This window comes from Cydia splendana, chromosome 4, assembly GCF_910591565.1.
Source record: "Cydia splendana chromosome 4, ilCydSple1.2, whole genome shotgun sequence".
Taxonomy (NCBI): Eukaryota; Metazoa; Arthropoda; class Insecta; order Lepidoptera; family Tortricidae; genus Cydia; species Cydia splendana.
The window spans coordinates 16,981,131-17,001,612 of NC_085963.1; the positions used below are offsets into that span (position 1 = coordinate 16,981,131).

At 37.0% G+C, this 20,482-nt stretch overlaps 1 long non-coding RNA gene across 1 annotated transcript in view; it reads right to left on the reverse strand.

Annotated features, from left to right (window-relative positions):
• Nucleotides 1–18,779, reverse strand: part of LOC134790058 (uncharacterized) — a 444,063-nt gene extending 425,284 nt beyond the window's left edge. Inside the window, exon 1 of the long non-coding RNA XR_010144151.1 lies at nucleotides 18,713–18,779. This is a non-coding gene — a long non-coding RNA (uncharacterized LOC134790058). The remainder of the gene's footprint in view (nucleotides 1–18,712) is intronic.
• Nucleotides 18,780–20,482: the final 1,703 nt, after the last annotated feature.

Consider the following 20,482-nt stretch of genomic DNA (forward strand, 5'->3'; position numbering starts at 1 on the left):
ATACTCTGTCCTCAACGATCCACACTCTCCTGTATACCTCAGGTCCCTCTTTCAATACTACGGCGTTTCTCGCAACCGTCAGCTTCGCTCTTCTGGCAATATGTCCTTATCCATCCCTCCACATCGCACTGGCTTTATGTCAGATTCGTTCTGCGTGCAGGCAGCGCGCCTTTGGAACCGACTCCCCCTTAGTATTAAAAATGCCCCAAACAAGTTCGCTTTTAAGAAATCGTTACGTGCTTTCTTTGCTGGTAGAATGAAGGATTCCTAGTTTTAGTTATATAAGTTATATATTTTATTGTATATATTTAATGTTAGGTATATATATATATATATATATATATATATATATATATATATATATATATATATATATGTATATTTATATTTTTATTATATGTATATTTATATTATATGTATCGTGTATATTTTGATGTACTTGCGTATGTATGTTAAAATTCTTTAAATTAGCGTTGCGTCCTTATATTAAATTTTGTTAGTAGTAGTAGCAGTTGCACCGCCCACAATCTCTCTGCTTTGCCTTAAGGTTGACTGGTAGAGAATGCTTTTGGCATTAAGTCCGCCTTTTGTACGATAAGTTTTCTTTTGTGCAATAAAGTTTAAATAAATAAATAAATAAATAAACAATATTTTGGCCTCTGCTCAAAATGGATGTAGGGTTGGGTCCCGTGGTACTAAAGAGCTCCTCCTCATAGACATGACCATCTGCCAACAAATCCGGCGGACCAAGGGGGCCCTCTCAGCCGCTTGGATTGACTACAAGAAGGCCTATGATTCGGTGCCTCATTCATGGCTGGGGAGGGTCTTAGAGCTGTACAAAGTTGATGCAGCTTTGAGAGCCTTCCTAAGCGCGTGTATGGGGCAGTGGACCACAGTCCTTCGTCAACCAGGAGGCGGGGATGACCGACCTGGCCCACAGGATTTTATAAGGATTGAGCGAGGAATATTTCAGGGCGACAGTCTGAGTCCGCTATGGTTCTGCCTAGCTCTGAATCCCCTCAGCACCTTGCTGAAGGATTTGGGACTAGGTTGCCGGCTTCGGAGAGAGGGTGAAGTTATTTCTCACCTTCTGTACATGGATGACCTCAAATTATTTGCACCAAATACCCAAGGCTTGTTGGAGCTACTGAAAACCACCGAAGTCTTCAGTAGTGCCATCAACATGGAGTTTGGTGTCGATAAATGTGCGGTTATGCATGTACAGCGGGGGAAGGTTGTAAATTCAACAAATTTACAACTTTCTGAGACAATGTCTTTCAGGTCTATCTCTGAATCAGAGACCTATAAATACCTTGGTATGTCACAGTCGTTGGGTATTGAGGACGAGGGTATTAGACGGTCGGTGAAGGAGCGCTTTTTCAGTCGGCTCACAAAAGTCCTTAACAGTCTTTTGTCAGGAGGCAACAAAGTGCGCGCCTTCAACGCCTGGGTAATGCCTCTTCTCACATACTCCTTTGGCATACTAAGGTGGACTCAGACCGAGCTGGACGCCCTGGATCGGAGGGTCCGGTCACTGCTCACCACACATCGCATGCTACACCCACGCTCGTCAGTTATGAGATTGTACATCCCACGGAAGTGTGGAGGCCGAGGCTTCCTAAACGCCAAGGATCTCCACAACCGCGAGGTGTACAATCTCAGGAATTATTTCCTTAACAACGAGTGTGGGATGCATCGTGATGTGGTGGCAGTAGACAGGAACCTCACGCCGCTCTCCTTGGCAAACGAGAACTGGCGCAAACCTGTGGTACTAAGTACTGCGGATCGCAAGGCGGCATGGGAGAGTAAGGCGCTACACGGGCGGTTCTACAAGGCCCTCACGGGACCCGATGTGGACCTGCTCGCGTCGGTGAACTGGTTACGATTCGGGGACCTCTTCGGAGAAACCGAGGGTTTTGCCTGTGCAATTGCGGACGAAGTGATGATGACGAACAACTATCGGAAATATATCCTGAAGGACGGTACGGTCGACATTTGTCGGGCATGCCGCCGTCCCGGAGAGTCACTCAGGCATATCATTTCCGGTTGTTCTCATCTTGCTAACGGTGAGTACTTGCACAGACATAATCTCGTAGCCAGGATTATTCACCAGCAACTTGCTCTTCTATACGGCCTTGTGGACCGCGAAGTACCGTACTACAAGTACTTACCTGCGCCTGTTCTCGAGAATGGTCGTGCCACGCTCTATTGGGATCGATCTATCATCACTGACAGGACTATTGTCGCCAATAAGCCTGACATCGTGCTGATAGACCGATCGCAGCGCCGGGCCGTGCTCGCCGACGTCACCATCCCCCATGATGAGAATCTCGTGAAGGCCGAGAAGGACAAGTCCAGCAAGTACCTAGACTTAGCTCACGAGATTACCGCCATGTGGGATGTTGACTCGACGATCATTGTTCCGATAGTTGTGTCAGCGAACGGTCTCATAGCGAAGAGTCTCGACCAACACCTAGAGAGACTCTCGCTGGGTGGTTGGATCAAGGGTCAGATGCAGAAGGCGGTAATATTGGACACGGCGCGTATAGTACGTCGGTTCCTCACTCTGCGGCCCTGACCACCGGCAGCTTGGGCCAAGCTCCGCTGCCGGCGGCACCCTAGGTTAGGTTTTTTATAATGTGTTTATATGTATTTTTTATTGTTTTGTAAGTGTTTTTTTATATTTTACTTTTATATTCATATTATAACAAACCTAACTTAAGACGAAAAATAAATAAAGAGATTAATGATGATAATGATTAAATAAATAAATAAATAAAATAAATAAATATAAATAAATATTAGGGGACATCTTACACAGATCAAACCTAGCCCCAAACTAAGCAAAGCTTGTACTATGGGTACTAGGCGACGATATACATACTTGTATAGATAAATACATACTTATATACATAGAAAACAACCATGACTCAGGAACAAATATTAGTGTTCATCACACAAATAAATGCCCTTACTGGGATTCGAACCCAGGACCATCGGCTTAGCAGACAGGGTCACTATCCACTAGACCAGACCGGTCGTCAATCTTGATCTTGATTGATCTTTTAAAGCGTTCATTAAATAGAGCTGTAAATAAATATATACTTTTAATATTTTTTATTATTTTACTCGCGCCTCAGTAAAAAACACATCGGTCAAACTCAATTGAGACAGTAACAAAAACATGCAAGCCGTAGTAAAATATTATGTTTTTTTGGGTTTTAGGGTAAAATGAAGTACTCAATATTTGAAACTATTTAGCAATTAATAAACTTACGTTTTTAGGTTTTAGCAAGCAACAAATAAACAATAATGCGCAATTATTCGCGTGCTGACTGAAAGTTCCCATTAATCTTAGGTTTATGCCTGAGGCAATCTTAATCTTTTGTAAACAAGAGAAAATAATTAAACGGCCGGCCGGTCGCATGCTCAAAACTTGCTATAAATTGTGCTGGAAATATGGGATGTCGCACTATATCAAAAAGCTTATTATGTGTTAAGAATTATGCTCACTGTGCTGCGCGGCCTCAGCGGACTAAATGTCGCAAATTAGTTTTAGTGCTTGTTACTTTTATAATATCAAATAAACATGGTATTGTTAACTAAGTACTAATACACAATAATGGAACTCAATCGGCGGGGTCCCCGGTAGCCCTCGGAGTGCCTCAAGGTTCAATTCTTGGTCCCTTCCTGTTTTTGGTATACATTAATGACTTACCAAAAGTTGTGCAAGATAGACATGATATAGTGTTATTTGCAGATGACACTTCCCTTATATTTAAAGTGGACAGAAAGGAAAATAGCTTCGAGAGCATTAATGACGCGCTATCTACCATAGTAAACTGGTTTACGGCAAACAATTTGCTTTTGAACGCCAAGAAAACCAAATGCATCAAGTTTACGCTACCTAACGTCAAGCAGGTAAATAACAGCAAGATTAAAATAAAAGGTGATACGCTGGAATTTGAGGATCGAACTGTTTTCCTGGGAGTCACTCTAGACTCCAAACTGCAATGGCATGCACATATAGGCACTCTAGCCGGAAAACTTAGTTCAGCAGCCTATGCAGTGAGGAGAATCAAACAGCTAACAAACGTAGAGACGGCCAGGCTGGTATACTTTAGTTACTTCCATAGTGTTATGTCATATGGAATTCTGTTGTGGGGAAAAGCGGCAGATATTCAGACAATATTTGTGCTGCAAAAACGAGCTGTACGTTCCATCTATGGACTGGGCGCTCGAGTATCCCTAAGAGAGAAATTCAAAGAAGTTAACATTCTTACCGTTGCATCTCAATACATACTAGAGAATATTATGTATGTTCGGAAAAACATCCACGAATTCAAGGTTAACAGTGATATCCATAACTATAACACTAGAAACAAACATAAGCTTGCCGTGCCCGCCCACCGCCTCCGTAAGGTTAGTACGTCTTTCGTCGGGAACTGTACACGTTTTTATAACAAAGTCCCCACTGATGTAGTGAATTTACCACTTCACAAATTTAAGTCGCACATTAAGCGCTCCTTGTTAAGTAAGGCGTACTACACTGTAAATGATTTTATAAACGATAGAGATGCCTTTAAGCAGGTAGCTTGATTTCATTAGTATAATAAGTAAATAAATATTGTTTTTTTTTTTTACATTGTGAATTAAATATGCTAGTGTCCAGTAGAATTGACACATGAGACAATGATGTTCTCGCTTGATTAAATTGTTTAATTTAATTTTAGTTTTGGACACTTGGAGACCTTATACATCTCTAAGTATTTATTTATATATTTTATTTTTGATTGTACATACCTATATTTTTAATGTTTCTGACACTTAGAGACCTTTACATCTCTAAGTCAACTTAGGCTAGTAATTATGTGAAGCTATACTGTCTTTTTATGTAACATACGAGCACAAAATGCCGTGTCTTACAGCTACTCGTACATGTTATTACTATTTTAATATTATTATAGGCCGGTAGCTTGAACATGTCATGCTCGCTTAAAAGTCTTTGCTTACGGTGGCGTCGTTGATCGGGTCGCCACTTTCCCGAATGAAGGTTGAGGGAGGCGATGGCTGAGATACGCGTCATACTCGTGAACGGGTGCTGTTTGTGGAGACTGGTCTGTTTAAGCTAACACAAGCTATTATACTTAGTAACTTTATTTTTATTAATTAATTACAGTGAGACGCCTCATTCTGCTCTCGTATGTTTCTTTTCTCTTAATGAATGTATTAATTATACAGGATATTGACTCTTGGAGACCCTATACATCTCTAAGGATAACTTGATAAACTATATAATCTTATAGTTCTGACACCTAGAGACATTTACACCTCTAAATATTATAGTTTTTTTTTGTATTTTGTATCTGTATTTTTTATGTAATTCGACATTAAGAGACCATATACATCTCTTAGTAATTGTAATACGTTAGATTGAATTCTTAGTTTTATTTTATAAAATTGTTGATGTTATTATTTTTGCATGTATGTAAATTCAATGATGACGTGTAAAAGTGCCCTTGTGGCCTATTTGCTGAATAAATGTTGATGATGTTGATGTTTACAGTATGGACAAATAATGGACGAAATCCATACTAATCTTATTGCAAATGCTGTTTGGCTTTGAAATATGTCTGATACCTTTATTACGGCTATACTACTGTACCAATATTGATGAAATCTGGTATGTAGAAGGCTTAAATGCAGGAGACGGACACACTTATTTATTTATGAAAATGTACTGAGACAGGGAAAATTTAAACCAAATACCTATGAGTTATACGTACTTGCGCCTCAAACTATGAACGCCGCATGATTTAATTTACCGTCATATTATTGTGAAGTTGACGTTTGCTATTTGTAACGCGGTATAGACTGAACTCTACCACCTTACCTAAAATATTCCACTTAAAAAGTAACGAACAATTAACTGTACCAATTCAATTAAAACAACTCAAACCAATCTTCCAGCGCGCGAACAAAATAATTCACCCAAATCTAACACCTTCCTTCCAACCAAACATCACTGACAGCCGCTACATATAGCCACGTACAAAGCCTGCACGCGAGTGCCAAACGAAGCTGAAGTAACAATTACTTGGTCATGCGATCAGGCGATCCATCACCAGGCCTGTGGCACTGGCCACTCGATTCTGGGGGCACTGCTAAGGCAATTTCCGGGGCCCTTATCTGACTATACCTGCGCGCTCGCTTCTCAACGTTTGCTTAACAGAATTAATCCAATTGACAAGGATCTTGAAAGGTTATTTCCAGACTTTTAGGTTGGTTATTTTAAGCTTCTTCATCATTACGAAAAATGCGTGAGTGCCGGGCGACGTTAATTTAAGCGAATATATTATTAGTACGAAAACACACTCCTATACAAATACTACCATAAAGTTATGTGGTACAACTACTCTGTCCACACGTACTTTTTATTACTTATATAATTAAGCTGGGGAGTAACAAAAAAAACTGGGATTACAGTGCCGCTCTCAAAATAATATGTTTACTTTTCTGAGACAACATTCTAAAATTTGTGTACAGCCATTATAAAAATGCCTAAAAATGGTTATTCTGTGTCGGGAAAAGTATTTTGTTGAAAGCAACAAATTGGAACCATCAATCGTGGATGATGAAGGCATTCAAGGAAATTCGATATTCACAGTTTTTACTACACAAGTCTGTTGTAAATCATAGTTACTTGTTACATTTCTCTCAAGCTGAGCAAATCCGTAGGATACATTTTTCCAACAGTTACCAGCTAATGTAAATATCTTGTTTCCCGCTCAACAAACCCTTCGCTTTGTAGGTATCAATCAGACCGGTCAACGTCCTGAAATCGTAATAGAGTCTCTATTCGTACTTAATATCATTTACAATGTTGCAGTTTCCTTTACATCCATAGATGTGTAAGAGGGGGATAGAATGAAACAAAGCGATATAGATATTGCATTGTACGTTTAGAATAGGAGGGATAGGCAGTGCTTTGCTCTGTGGAGCGTGTAACAAAAAACGTGTCATCTAATAAGTGTGCCAGTGATCTGCGCGATAATCCTGCCGACCACAGATGGCGCTGATCGACCGCTGTGCAATGGGCAATAAACGCTGCGCTGCTATTATGTGGAGAACACTTGAATACTGCCGTTAGTATTCCCTGCATTACTTTATTGTATTTACACCTATTAACTTTACGCTTAAAAATAAATAAGGTGACTGTAACAAAAACACATAACTCGAAGGGTACACGCTGACAGGTGTCATTTCAATACAATTTTGCGAGATCTGGCGTTCTTAGGTTTTAAATTATACCTATGGAGATGACACCTGTCACCCTACCCATCGAGTTTGAAAAATACTATAGTGAAGTTAATAAAAGCGTCTTAAAGTCATAGTTAATAATTTAAACGTCACAATTACAAAGCCAAAATATATCTAACTTTAAATCCTGCGTCATGCTCATGAGCATGTGTTAAATAATTATGACACAATCTTATTGAAATTCATAGGTAAGTTTAACCAATAAAATATTCAGGAAAAAATGCTCTTGCATATTGTATTAGCTCTGCAGAAGCAGCGATGCGTCACAAATGTTTCCATGACGAGATCTCTATTTATTGAATGAAATTAAAAAACAAACATCACTAATAGCCGCATATTGAACAATTTCTAACGGAAACAAGTGATGTGAAATGAAATCGAGTAATGCAATTTTCATTGGTTTTACAATACAGTAAATGTCAGCGAAACATAAATCGCTCGCGGTGATTTGGTTGATTTCAGATGAGCTTCAATAGTGGAATAATTTTAATCAATCTCATTACAATTATTATTTGTACTTCTCAATTTTGAAAATAGCAAATTGTAATAGTCGCTATACTTACCTTCATCTCTCACACATTATCTAGTTAAAGCGATAACGATAGTAAATCATTCGCAGTTGAGAATTTTATCGGAGACTTGAACCTAATTCAGGTTGTCAAAAGTAGGAGAAAATAAATCGAAAGATCACAACACTGGATAAGCAAAACGGTGTATACGTAGTTTTTATGATATCTCATCCGCGTCTCGTTTCGGTCTGATTATTCTCATATGGTTTATTCATAGTGCTGCCGAGTGGTGCGACTAGCCACATTAAGGGTCCATTTATTTTCGGACTCATCATATCTTGGAAACATACATTAAGGTCAGTCAGTATAAGTACATGAATTATGTGTTTATACGTATATTCAAACAACAATATTCCGATTCGATACATATTGGATTCACAGCTCGGCTACTTTTTCTCGACATCGAAAGTGGTCCCGAGACGATCAAGCGCGCTTGTCAGGCAGACGTACGTTATTTTATGTTATTGACAAGCTTGCTGGAAGTGTTATCGATGCAATTTACAGCGATTCGTCAGTGTATAGGTTCTTTAAGCCTGCTAATTTAAGGGAAGACAATAACGGAACAATATATAAGAAGCGTTTTCAATAAAAATACACATGACAATGCCCTATATTGGGGTCGCAAACTGACGCTGTCGTTCCGACATTACTGGCGCATCTCGCGCGCACCAATTATGACAAATCAATATCAAATCAAGTTAGCAATATTCACGATACATTCTTGTGACACATCTGCATGTTCGCTTCGATACATAAGTGGAAAACTATGATACCGAGCTTACTAGTAACTTTGTTCAGACTAGTTAGGAGGTGAACATAGCAAAGTCCCCGGCCGTAGCCCTTGAGCCGGAGGGGAGAGGGGGATCAGAAGATCCCATTTTTCGGCTTTTCACTTATATCTTGGAAACTATTGGAGAAATAATACATACGACTATGTCTGTAGCAGTGCTACGCATTATTGTAGACCTAGTCGTAGCATCGTTAACAAGTGAGCGCAGTCAACATATTGTGGACACAGTTAAATAAAGTTAAGTAGCGGCAACTACTTACTCATTACTCAGTTAATACAGTAGGTACATAACGCTAGTCTCAGTGCAGTAACTAAACTGATAGATCACGATTTTATTTTTAAACGTATTGTCTTTGTTATTTAATAAATACTTCGTACTTTTAAAGACGACAACTTGATGTGACTGGACATTAATTTCTTGTGTTGTCGGTAGTGACAAAGAATGGCGTATCAGTGTCACATTGACCGATCTCTCAATTAATCGTGGCTCCGCTAAGCCGTGAGAAATGGTCGCTACACCGCTATCTGAGTGAACATAGATTTATATCTATATGGGCGAAACAGAGGTTAATGGCTGAACTTGACTACTGTTACTGGTACAGTTTATATAAAAATGACTGAGAAGTAAATTATCTTCCATAGTGGAAAAATTATATGATATACCTACAGGTTTTTTTAATGGGTCACTGAGTGCAGCTACCAGATCCCGTGCTGCCTATTAGGCCTATAAGGCCAATTTTTAGTCATATCAAGTGATCATACTTGACACCGGTGATGCCATATGCCACTGAAATAACTGGCCACGTTTAGCGCGACAAATAAAAAACCAAGCTCAAAACACTTGACTTCGAACCGCTTATCAAACTTTCGCGCGTATTAGCTCTCAAATTGCACACAGAATACCAAACCGCACTGACTTGGTATATATCAAAGTCATTTTCAAATCTAGTTGTGGAGCGTTCGGCTGCAGCCGAGCCGTGCCACACTACCGCAAAAAAACCCATGTCTATAATAGTTCCAAAGTGACATACGCTTTTTTGCTTTTAGTCGGTTTCCTTTATTGGACCGATATGGCTCGGTCCGGAGCGGCAATTTCTTTGCAATATCAACGTTTGTTCAAAATTATTTTTGGAATCAGTGGGAGTTTTGATTGCGATTGATATTAATTGTTCTATGAATCGCCTGGTATTAGTCGTTTATGCCTTTATTATTCAGCTGCTTTGAGTATTTAGTAACTGGATACGCCATGGCTGTCATTTTCTGTACAAAACAGTCTGCCGATTTTTGCTGGGGAGGAGCACGTCAAATGTTTGGCTTATGTAACGTACAAATAGCCACGTGAGATAAACGTCAGTCCATACAAAACTTTGCACAATTGTGCAAGGTTTTCGGCAGAGGGGTAAGCTCTTAAAGGCGACTCCGGTTATTAAATGCTCAAAGTTCAGTTGGTTTTCCGCATGTGAATTTGATGTACATATTAGAGTTGGACTGAAAATTTATTGGTTCGCGCGCACCCTTTCTTGAACTCCATAATACGAGTACTCCATGGGAATCCAACCTGTAAGAGCAAGTCGTACTAATGAAAAAAATGTTTAAACAATCCTATTTGAGTTGTATTCATCATCATCTGAGGCATTACAGCCGCGGGTGGGCCTTACCCTGGTCAAGCAAGTCTCTCCAGTCCGATCTGTTTGTGGCCTTCCTTCTCTCTCTTTTGAGTTGTATTAGCTATCAAAAATAAGAAATATTAAGTATGTTATGTAATGTCCCATTGGTTGATTAAGTAACAACCTTATTCATAAACACTATAGGTACAAGCCTCAATTAGTTAATTTATATAATATTATCCCTATCTTAAAGATACAGACAGACGTCAAATTGGCAGAACAAGACAAACGATTAAGTACAGGCTTGCACTATTGCGATGTTATATGTGTATATAAGCATGAGGCTGAATCTATTATAGGTATTCGAAATGTATTGTTTCCACAGAATTACATCTCGAATGACAACGAAGCCTCATTAAGGAGGGTACATTTAATCTCATTATTATTTCGAGGATTAAATGTTTGTATGAAATAAGTTATTGAATATCATTCTCATAATTGTTTCGATTCCAAATATCATTCCAAGTACGTACCTAATTAATACGAAAACATTTTCAGTCAGCTCCAGAAAAATCTTACTTCAAACAAAAACGTCACTTTTGAGACTGACATATCCGATCCATATCGTATCTAGAGCTAATTTTAGACTTAAGTATATTAAAGTTCGAATCAGGCCGCTAATTGTTACCATTACTAACAAACAACGTGTACATTACCTAATGAGAATATTATCGTTAAATTATTCTGTAGAAAATATGTCGGAACCAATGAAATAGCTACAATTAAAAATATAATATTTTCTTTTTTCATAAAGTAAGGACGCTAAGCACGAATAAATTCGTACATTGACTTACCTGTTCCTATCTCTATCGCACGCGCGTACCTATTAGTTATTCTTTCCCGCTCATTATGGCGGTGATTAATGCCACTGTGCGAGTGGGACAGCAATATAATTATACGCGTGCCATAGAGATGACATGCGGGTCAATGTACAAAATTCTTCGTGCTTAGCATTCTTACTTTAGGCAAGCTTGCACTTGACGTTCGCGAATTTATACCTACTTTATAAGTGATTGAAAGAAAGATAAATTTAATCAAAATGTATAAATATTGGACAAATCTATTAATTTATTGTAGTTAAAATTTAAATTTAAATTAAACTTAAATAAAAAGTATAAAGAGGTCAAAGTTAACCTAAATTGTGCGACTGTTTGCATAGTTTGTTTGCTCAGTATATGTACAGTTCTACTCGGAATGTTGCGTGGAATAATGTTTTTAAAAAGTCGTCGGATTTTGGCACTTCTCCATTTTTTAAGACGATGCATTTGCATTTGTACCAGAGTCAGTGGTCAAAGTAACTTGGCATTTGTTCACAATTTAATTGTACTTACTATAAATATAAAACTATAAAAGCAACGAAACTGAGAAACGTAGCAGGCCACGAATTGCAACTGGGCTTTTATTACATTTTCAATAGTGCTGCACAGATGACGAGTTAGGGCACAGCATAGTGACTACCAGATCTTGCAAATTAAATATATAAGCATTCATATTTCTGGTGTTTGAAGAACTCGGAAATGTACGTTTAAGATTTTTTATAATTCAACTATAATACAGCTAGATCTGGCCTAGAAAGCTCCACAAAAACGCTGTTACTATTGGGTCGTTCTCAGTTGTCATCTAATTATCATTAACGGCCTGATTCGAACAATGCTTATAATATAACAAGTCACAGGGGTACGATACCGATCTGCCAGTGTCAAAAGTGACGTTTTTTGGTTGAAGCAATGTAAAGAGCGGAAACGACAGCCTCCTGTTTTAGGGAAGCTAAAATACGAGTAATGGCAAAGTAATTCAGGACATTCAGGTATCCTGATTTTGAGTTGTAAGTAATTGATGATTTAAAATATAAGAAATCCTAAGTATAAATAACTAAGATTATTATAAATATCGTTGCTTGAAATCAGTTACTAAGATAGGATAGTGTGCTTATTTCATTTATTGTTTGCGTTCTTCGTATCGATCGACGTATTGAACTAGCGGTTGTTAGCCAATAGCAGCGATACATTGGAAGTATTGGCCACTGGCCGCCCCAGCGCCGAGCGTCATGTCGTAAACTGAACAAATCTCATTGCTCCGTCTTGATTGAGTTTCGAACGATGGAATTGAGGTTCTTATTCTTGGAAATTCGAAATAAAAGTAAACGAAACGACAAAGTTTTTAACAAGCGACTGATAATTTCTGGGAGTTATGGAAGCTATCTTGTTTTAACCGACGACGAATTGACAATTTAAAGTCACGATGTCAATGATATAAAGATATGTTGACTATAAAAATGTAGGTATAATTATGAGCGTTTTCCAAAAAAAATTACATTTCATTTATGTCTTCAAAATATTGACTTCTTGAGCTCATTTTGCTCAGAATCATTTGTACAACATTCACGCCTCATACATGAAAAAATGTGTCCGAAAATTTTGTACGAAAAAATATTTTTCCAGTGCGTCACGTTCATACAATTAAAAAAAAATTTCATACAAAAATGTGACGATCTGGAAAGGAAATCTTGGGACACATTTTTTCATGTATGAGACGTGAATGTACAAATGATTCTGAGTAAAATGAGCCCAAGAAGTCAATATTTTGAAGACGAATGAAATGTACATTTTTTTTTGGAAAACGCTCATATGCAATTTACAGTCTAGAAAATATGATTTCTAACTTAATATTTATAAGTAGTATGAGCAAAGAAAAGCTGTTATTTTTTAAATGGGTAGCCATTGTTTGCAAAACGTCGCCCGCTGTTTAGTAGAAAAGCAATTAAGAATTATACAAGGCTTGGTTTCTTTGTAATCAGTCTTTTGTTTATACTGATTTGTTATACGGGGTGATTGAGGAGACGTGAGCATTTAGTAGACGATAAGCGCTGCTCTGGTACTTATTAGTAAGATTATTAATTATATTTTCAGTGTTGAGAAAAAAGGTTTTAAGTTATTTAGGTACCACATGCATACCATACAGTTACTATTCCCTACAATACCGATAGGTACTCATTGATTTTATAAGGGTGTTCTAACATGTTAGAAAGTTTGGAATGGTAACTACAATGTTTCTAAATTTTTGACTGACCATAAATTATGCACTTTGCCCCTTAATTTCAAACCGGCAAAATCAATGATACCGTCCATTTAAAAAAAATGTTTAAATAATTAAATGATCATTAATTAATGTCGCACCTTTCGTTTTACCCAAATCTAGTAATGTTACTAAAATCACTCACTGTTATTATATGGTGGTGTGGAGAGGCAGCGTGCTCATGGTGATTTGCTGCACGAAATATAAATTAATATGATTACGTACCTATTTGAAACACACCTTTCATACATTTATTAATGATTCTAGCTCAGACCAATTAGTAAAATAGTCCTTACTGTTAGGCATTAAGGCGTCATTTGACGCTAAGTGGACTCTACTGAAGTAGCAAAAACACTGAATACACTCGGGGCTTTAGATTAATCATACATAATTGAAAAATAATAGAGCTAAATGCACCCCACGGCGGAACCCTCCAAAAACACGCAAGCTGTCGACTTGTCACTTAAAATGGGATTAAAATAAACTAAAAGAAGCTAATTTCCATGTTTTCAAACTCGAACAGAATACGAGAAAATGTGTTTGAATTATTTTATATTTATAAATCATAAAGTCTACTATCTACTTGTTGAGAATATTTTTAATCAGATGTTTTTAAATTTAAATAGGTAGAGGCCCACATAAAGTTGTCATGTAATATTTTGGTTCAGTCATTAGTGATTTAGAAAGGATTTTAACGAGAACACGTGTCTTTTTTTAATGATATAGGAATCGCTTGCTGGTAAGCGATTACCGTTGCCCATGGACACCCACAACACCAGAAAGTTTGTATGGGAGTCTCTTATAAGATGATGCGCTACTTTCTGCAGCTATCGGTTTGAAAGTTGATTGGTGTATTGTACATGTATCTAACAAACTAGTCTGGCGACCTACGAGCAGGCACATTTTTTGCGCAAATACTCAGCATTACTGTGCAGAACGCGGCCAGTGTCCTGAGAACAATCTGCCTCAGGCTAATTTAGGTAAGTATAGAAATGATCATAAGTCTAAACTTATGATCATTTCTATACTTACATGTCAAATAAAAAAAATTGTCCAAACCATATGCTTTACGTCGATCTCCCAGAATGAAATGTGTATCTAACATTAACCTATAGGTATTGTTAGGTATCAATACGGGGCGTCGAACTTATCCATTTGAAAAGCTGGAGCTAATTAGGGTTGCTTTTACGCTTTTACTTAGACATCTCTAGAAAATAACCCGCGTTTAAAATACATAGGTGCTTCCCTTAGTGGGAATCGATTGATAAGAAATCGAGTCATATAAAGGACAAGTTTTTGAAGAAAATGTGAGACAGTTGCTATAATTGTGAAACTCGAATGAAACCGATTTTTTTCTGCTTTAACATTACCAATTTCAGTTTCTTATAGGTCGCGGCAGTAACTTTAAAGCATGAACCACTCTTTAAAAAAGTAGGTATGCCACCAACTCCAGTCCTGAAAACTTGTATTCTATAACAGTCTGGATTGTACAGTGAGCTGCAAAATTGCATTGAGAAATTATGAGTGAATTCAGTGATACAGTCGCCATGCACTTTTGCAGCTGATGGTACAAATCGTCAATTGTATAATATTATATTATATACAAATAATAACATCTATATTTGCCTATACACGATGTTTAGTTTAGGTTTTTTTAACGCTTAATGACTTCCAATAGAAGTTATTAAATTAGCAGCTTGAACAATTGGCTACTTTCCTACTAGTCAAATCAGCTTCTTTTTAAAAACTGTCAAAACGATTTGCTAATATGGTATTTCGCCTACTTTTTATATTTCAATCCGATTTATTAAATAGAAATTGTGGTTAATATGCTATCTATGTTTTTTTAATAATTATGTGGTGTTTTATTTCGTGCACAGTGTGAAATAATTTATTTGAAGTAGAGGAAAGTACCCAATTATGCAAAAACAGCTGCCAACGTAACTAGCAACTCAAGCAACTTTGTTTTACAAATTATGGGCTCTAGTTTATTTTTTCTTAATTGTAATTTCTGTTGCAAAATATTATTTACAGGGAACATATGCAAATCACTTCATCGCCCGGCTATGGGTAGTAATAATAAGCCATAATAGTTCACTTGCTTCGCGTGTGAGTTTCATTAAAATGAGTACGTCTAGGGTTGCCACATAAGTATATAAACTTTTACCAAAATGTTATTTTAATTTGTAACAAAAATAAAGCTAGAAAGACGAGATGCAATTTGACTTGAACATATTTGCTGTGTTGCATTTCTATATTTTTAAGTACAGTCAGCAGCAGAAGTTGCTAAGCGGGCGAACTGTTCAAAATGATCTTGACGCGACTGTATTGTTTAAAGAGAATAAGAGCGTGTCAAGGTAATTTAGAACACTCAGTAACTTCTGCTGCTGACTACCTAAATTAAACATGAATATCAATTCGTATTTGCTAAATACAATAAGTACATATCTTGTATTTTTAGGATAGCAAAAATTTGGTACTTAATTGGTTTGTGACAAAATAACTGTGTAAAATATTTAATTTACTTTAACGTAAGCGGTGGACGCATTCGTCCTCTTTTTTTTCTAGTTCATTTCATAGTACTAAATCGTCTCGATTAAGTGTTTCATCCCTAATTCACGTCGTTTGTATTGTACACGAAGTTAGCAAACAAAATATTGTGCAATAATTTGCATTATAGTCGTACTTACCAGCAGGGCGGGGTAAGGGCTTGTCATTAATAATAGACTGCAAAGTTGTAAGGCGTTCGCGCCCTACCGGGGGTAACGACCCCGTTAAACAATACAGGGTGCAACGTTAGTGTACTATGTTATAGAGGATGATTAGAAACAACTACGGTGCTCATTTAATATTTTGATAATCCTGAGTTTTTCTGAATTAACACAATTATTTATAAATAAAGATCAATGTAAGTAAACTATAGTAGTTTGTGTTACAAGGGATCAAAATGATATATTTCCGTCAAGGGCGTACATTGAATCCTGAATGAAGCAATGGATTCTACAATAGAATCCCGAACGTAGTGAGGGGATTCTAAAGTAGAATCCTGAGCGTAATGAGGGATTCAAGTGTTAACGCCCAAGACGAAATAATTTTGATACCGTGTGACACATACTGCTTTTTACATCAACTATGAGAAAAATATAAAAATCTTAATGTATTAGGAAATTATTATGTTTTAAAATATTATTCAAGCTAAAAAAAGAATGCAAAAAATAACAAAAACAGTGTCCTAGAACAGAAAAGTGCCACTTTGATCCCCCCTAGCAGGGAGGAAAAGTGCCACTTTGATCCCTCCTAGCGGGGAAGAAAATGCCCTTTTCCGAATAGGTGATGTGAAAAATAATTATATAAGAAAGTAATGATTGCATAAAGATTTATTTTATAAATATTACATGCCCCAATCAAGTATGTGAGAACCCTACATTGAATTTGTATTAATAATTTTCTCGGTTTCTAAAAAAAAAAATAAGTTTACCAGGCTAGAAATGAAACTGGGGGCCAACGTTCTTTTGAACTAAAATATAGCAAACGAAACTTAGCAAATTTAACACACATTTTGAGTTAAAATAAAAACTTTTTAAAAGGAAAGTGGCATCCTGTGTTTTGAACAACACACCTCACTAACGTTTCAACCTGTATGCTGGCAGACTAGTTTATTTTCCGCTACAGTGACTAGTGCATATTTACATTCTATTTTTCTTTATTTTAAAGAAATTTTTGTGAAGGAAGAATGCTAAATGTTCATGCTGGCGTATTTGAGTTATGTCTCAAATGGAACACAAATATTTAGTTTGGAACAGAACAATATGAATTTGTACATTACTTATTCAAAAAAGTTTATTTAAGAAAGCAGATAGTTCGGCTGAGGTATGCTATCTCTGGAGTATAGTCGGAGTTAATCATGCAGATTTTTTTTTATCATGTGTGATAATAGACACAAGAATGGATAAAGTTTATTTTACTGTTACTCCCAAATTTGGCGAGCCAGGATTATATGTGTAACGATAGTGTTAACCTATGCAGTGTTAGCCATATTATCTTCGCCAGTGAATGGAAAAATTGCAGTATTGATAATACAATACATCAACCGCTCAGTTATTGAGGAGATGAACATGCTTTGGGCTTACTTTTTACAGTGCATGTTTCCCTATATTCAGTCCACTTTAAATGATTGAGATAGAATGTGATAGCTCCTTATTGATTCGCGTCTATATTAAACTAATTCTTACAGTCACCTTGTAAATAAAATACGTGCTTGGTTTTACAGCAAAGTCTGTCTCATTCTCGTCGTAACGATAACATTATTCCCAAGAAAAGCAACGAAGCAGAATTAGCGATAATCAGCGATATTTCACTCGGCTCTTGGGCGCCGACTGCAGGCTCGAGCCGTGAAATTGCCCACACATATTTTAAAATACCCACCCAATCTAGCCATCGAGTTGACATTTCTTTGGGAACTCTATTACTTCGTCATTTTCCTGATTTAGGGATCGCGGGTGCAGACATTTCAACAGTTTTTTCTAGTATTTGCATACATTTTAAATAAATTGAGTGAATAAATTGCAGTTACCGTTTTAATGTTATCTTTCATAAAAAACAATTTTTAAGGTTCCGCAGTTAACAAGTAACTGTTTAGAGATTCGCCATATCTGTCAGTGTGCTTGGTGTAACGTGCGGATGAAACTTTTCCTTTGTTTTTACATTGTCGTTAGATAGGTCTTTAATAAATACATGGTCTTAGTAGGTAGATAGTTTCTTTTTCAGCAATCCAGAATCATGTGCTCCACTAGGAGGTTACGACCCTCAGCACTGAGGAGAACGAAGCAAGGAGGAGGAGGAGTTTCTTTTTGCTCAACATATAATAAAAACTTAAATATTAAGTGTGAAGTTAAGATAAAAACATATGTTTAAGTTACCTATGTGATGGAATGCGCTTAAGTTATTTAAAAAAATATTGCCGAACAGTTTGCAGTCTCACACTGACGGAGGCCCCAGGACGTTGTTCTATCTAATTTAATAGTTATGGCAAGGGAATTACTGAAGTTCTGTGTAAATTGTATTAACTATGGGTTTTGGAATTAACTCCCAAAGTCGCTAGCTACAACCAGAGGTCTGTTAGCTTTCCTGTGAGAATAGTCTCACAACTAATATGTTTGTATTAAAAATACTCTTTTTTTTACATACCACATCGGTGGCAAACAATCATACGCTCCCCCCTGATAAGCGGTCGCCTTAGCCCGTTGTTGCCTGCAACTCCAAAGGTGTTACATGCCGTTGCCGTTGCCGACCCTTTAAAAAGCTGTAGGTACACTCCTTTTTTGAAGAACTGCATATTGTAGTCCCTTGAGAAAACCTTTTTTTGCGGCCTTCGAAGAGTAACATTTTTGTAGGTGACTGTACCACTGTGGTCAAACTCTGATAATAAAACAAAGTTTTAAACATTTCGACGTTTAACGAGACACGAAATGTCTTTTCATGTTACCCCTTTTTAAGCGGATTATACTCGACGAAACCACTTGACTAAATTAATCTCGAAACCATTACCGTTGACACGTGAAACACATTATTCTTACTCATCTTATGGCTATGCTGGGGGACCATTTTCCTCTTAAACAATGGCTGTTACGTTAATGCCGATGTAAGGGGAATAGGTAATATTGGTTGAGTAGTAGTATTAGATAAATAAACGAGCTTACGAGAATTATCCTACTTAATACAAAGCCAGCAATTGGCTTTTGTAGCCGATAGTGTTTTATTCTAAAATGCTGCTCTAAAACAAAATACACGTACATGTTCTCGCCAGGTTAATCTCAGGACAAAAGTTTTACTTTGCGGAACCAGTACGGCTACCACCAGTTTTGACATTGACAGATTAACTCGCGTCTACGTAAATTACTTTCTATACATCTCGCTTGCACTAATATGCGAGTACGAGCGAGATGCATAGAAAGTAAGTTACTTAAACGTGAGTGAATATGTCAATGTTAAAACTGGTGGTAGTGCTTCAGCAATAATAATAATGGCGGAAGAAAACGCGCCAAAAGTATCTGCCACCCTGGAATAATCTTCCAAATATACCTATCTCTTATGAAATAATATATGTACCTAAGAGATTTATTCTACAATTTATATCTCTTATAAAAGAATTATTTCTGCAGTGTGTGTTCAAAAGTACCTTTCACAGCCTAATTGTTCTACATATATCTTTTTGTTAAGTTATTGCCAGCAACATGCTGAGGTGAGACCATTTCGTGGCACTTTCTCCTTTTTTATTTTTATCTGCTTGTATAATTTTCTTTTTTGTGTTTGTGCTCAGGAATAGAAAAAAATTCTATTCTATTCTATTCCATTATAAAATCTGTACTGACTGTACATAATATGCATATCATACACTTCTCGCTGCCTTTTTACATGGAAAGAACAGCTCGATAAAATCTTTTATAGGTACGCAAAGGGAAACCAATCAAACTCGATCCATAACATTCATCAAATAAAAGCACGCCGGAAATTCCAATAAACATATTGTAATGCTCAGTCAGAGCAAGGCCAACAAATGTAAAGTGAAAATGTCCATTTAGCTACATTTAAATTCATGGTTTTATACGTCCGCCAATCAAAACCAACGACAAAATTAATCTGTCTGGTGTGTACCAACAATCCCTTCCTGCGTCCGGTCTCAGCCAATTTCATACAATAACACCACGTATTTGTAAACCCATGATGGAAATGTATAGATTGTTTCGACTGTGTATGTTTTGCTACAGTCTGTTATTTCATCATATTCAATAAAGGGGTGGCATTGTAGAGCCAAGCGTTTTGATTGGATTTTAGAGATTTTTGCTAGCGGCACGCGTTTCGGATTAAATGTTGGGGTAATGTGCTTCTGTTGGTTTTAATTATAATTCAAGTTTGATTCATTGTACAGCGAGCTGCAAAATTTCATGGACACCTAATTGTACCTAATTAAAATATTATGCAAATAATTGTAACAGTTGTCATTTTCACCCTAATTTGCCCACGACTAAACAGACAAAATCTTTTAAAATTATGTCGAGTAA